General features: G+C 33.6%; 1 long non-coding RNA gene across 1 annotated transcript in view; it reads right to left on the reverse strand.

The window, feature by feature from the left end:
* Positions 1 to 328: 328 nt before the first annotated feature.
* The window catches only part of LOC111083123, a 25656-nt gene continuing 23013 nt past the window's right edge, over positions 329 to 2971 (reverse strand). Inside the window, exon 3 of the long non-coding RNA XR_002608818.1 lies at positions 329 to 810. This is a non-coding gene — a long non-coding RNA (uncharacterized LOC111083123). The remainder of the gene's footprint in view (positions 811 to 2971) is intronic.

The following is a 2971-nucleotide window of genomic DNA, read 5'->3' on the forward strand; positions in this document are numbered from 1 at the left end:
GGAAACATTGTATAGTTGTGATGAACTATTGAGGAGATATTTAAAATTCCCTACATAGGCAGTACTACCGCCTGCCTCTTTGCTCGTATTGTACATCTGGCTCATTCCTACTATAAGTACTACAATACTTATGATCGATTATGTATATATGTACACACATACACAATCATACTGACAAAAGTTAGTAAACAAAACAATGAAAATAAATGTTAGTTGAAGATATAAAATCAAGTTTCTACAGGTATTTTAATTTATATATATGTTGATGACATTAGAAAAACCAAAACTAACTATTTAGTTATAACTCTTTAATATTCGATGCAACAAAATAATCTTAATTCCGATTTTCCTAAATATTTGTTATTTAGGCATAAACATAAAGTGTTTATGTAAAATTTGTGTAAACTATATATGGATTTTACAGATCCATATAATCGCGCATTAATAGAATACCTATGGAATAAAAACTATCAAACATTATAGCGTACAAGGTATAAAAAAATGATATTTCTTTCATTGTTATAACCTTTCATGAAATTTTTCAGAGTGAGGGTTAGTTAAATCTCAATTTGTGAAAAGTGATTCAGAATCTGGCAGGTATTTTTTTGTTTTTTTATCATGTTCCGTATTTCGTTTTTTACTCTTTTGTTATTTATTTTATATAATCAGTTTCCGCCGTCTCTTTGTTGAAACTAACTTGTCAACTATAGTTGTGCTATTGTACTACTCTTTGCTTCCTGTTTTCTGGCCACTGGCTATCCCTTCACCTTGTGGCTATTCACCTCCTCCATGGTCGCTTTCTTCAGTGTTCTAAAGAAGGTTGTTTAGATGAAAGTTAGGACAACTACTCTTTCTTTTGAAATATTCCGCGATCATATTATGATTTTGCAGCAATAAATTTAATAATCCACATTTAAAGCTTTATTTTTAGAGATATGTTACGACAGCGGAAGTCACGTGATTCTGGGAGCATGCGCGCTGGAGTTTCTGGAAGGATCATGAATTATGGGAGAGGCTCGAGTTTTTTCGAGACGCCCTCTTTGTTAGTATATAAGTCTGGCGAGGAAAATCAGCGCGATTGGAATAGACAGATAGATATGCAGATACATTGAAGATATAGATAACTGAGTCAAGCGAACAGTAGGTACCGTAAGTAAAGTGTGTGAACCACTATGATTTACAGCGCGTGTTATAAAGGTTGTTAAGTTTAAAGTGACTGTGAAAATTATGTGTATTACAAAGTTGTATCAGAAAGAATAAACTAGTTTTCATTAAGAAAGGACTTATATCGCTGAAGTTCCTCGGAAAGAATTTATACTGGAAATTAACAAACGAGCAGATATGTAACAGATAGTTCGTTGTTATTTTATCTCCTCCTTTATTTTCGCTGTACTGTAGTACTTTCAAGGTCATTCATGTAATGTTCAGTGTTGATTGGAGGGATGGACAATGTTTGGTTTTGCCTAATGAAACACTAATCCAGGCAACAAAGTGGCCACTTGTCCCCGACTGAGTACACTTCCCGCAAGCAAAAAGACATTTCATTTTCGACACTTTGTAGTGGGTTCGTGGGATATTTCCCCAGTCTTTCTTTCATTTTATCGGATTTTAAAATGCTACATCTATGTTAGAAAACACATGGCTATGTTGTTTATTCTGACGTTTTTACAAAGTTACATAGTTAAACCTCACAAACAATTTGGATTGATGTTAGTTTCATTATGTAATATAAAGAATATTCAAACAAGAGGGAATCCTCAATAGCTGCAGCATTCCATAAATTATGTTAGGCACGATTAGAGTAAATTAATCTATGATACTTTTTTTTGTTTACTTTTGTTAAATATATTTTTGAGTGCCAAGTGTGAGGTGCTCATATACCATATTCGATTTTATTACTCATCAAAATCTCTACCATCCTACTCTCAAATTGAAATTATTTTAGGCAGGATTAGAATAAATGAATCTATAAGACCTTGGGCATGGTCAAATAACATCACCTCGTGAGTCTACAGCTATAACTAAATCTCAAATCAGTCCAGAGATGATGGAGCTATGCAGTTTGTACTTAAAAAACAAAAAACTCAGAGTCGTTGTATGAGCCGCTATGCCGCGGTTAAAAATACATTACGAAAATAGTTTATAAGTTCTTTCAATGTTCTGCAGTTATTTCATAATATTATTGCGAATAATAGTTTTATTTCAAAAATATTGAGGTTATCCTAAAACTTACTTATTGTTACGTATGTGTTCGTTTGTTAATTTTCCATAGAAATTCTTTCCGAAGAAACTTCTGCAATACAAGTCCTTTCTTAAATAAAACTAGTTTATTCTTTCTCAATTCAACTTTGCAATACAGTTAATTTTCACAATCACTTTAACTTAAACTCACGCTATAATTCAAAACGATTCACGCCCTTTATCTACAGTCACTACCGCGCTTGACTCATTTGTCTGTCTCTGTCTGTCTGCAATTCTATTCCCTATTAATTTCGCTTTATCTGGCGCACTTATATACAAGAATAGAGGGCGCCTAGCAAATAGTGGATTATTTCTGATGTTCCCCCATCCTTCTAGAATATCATGACGTGTTACTAGCGTCACGTGACTTCTGTTGTCGTAACACTGCCCCTTCCTTAGTATTGTTCGTCCCGAACAATAGCCACTTACATTAAACCAATATATAATTAACAATAACTTAATTAAATGTACAGAATTTACAAATGCTACAAACGCAAAAATTAAAATTCAACAAAGTCTCTTAATTTTCCGTGACATATCTTCTTCTGTATTAGCTTCTGCTTCAGGTGAAGTTCATCTGCTCCATAAGGAATTGTCCTATTATTGGTAATAGTCACATCAGTGGTAGTAACTTCATGAAGGGCTTCAGATGTTTCCCTTCACAAAACCGAGTAGAGTTTTTTCTTCGACAGTGGCCTTTCCAGGTGACACGTCTTCAGTGGCATCTTTT

This window comes from Limulus polyphemus, unplaced genomic scaffold (genome assembly GCF_000517525.1).
Source record: "Limulus polyphemus unplaced genomic scaffold, Limulus_polyphemus-2.1.2 Scaffold5, whole genome shotgun sequence".
Lineage (NCBI taxonomy): Eukaryota > Metazoa > Arthropoda > Merostomata > Xiphosura > Limulidae > Limulus > Limulus polyphemus.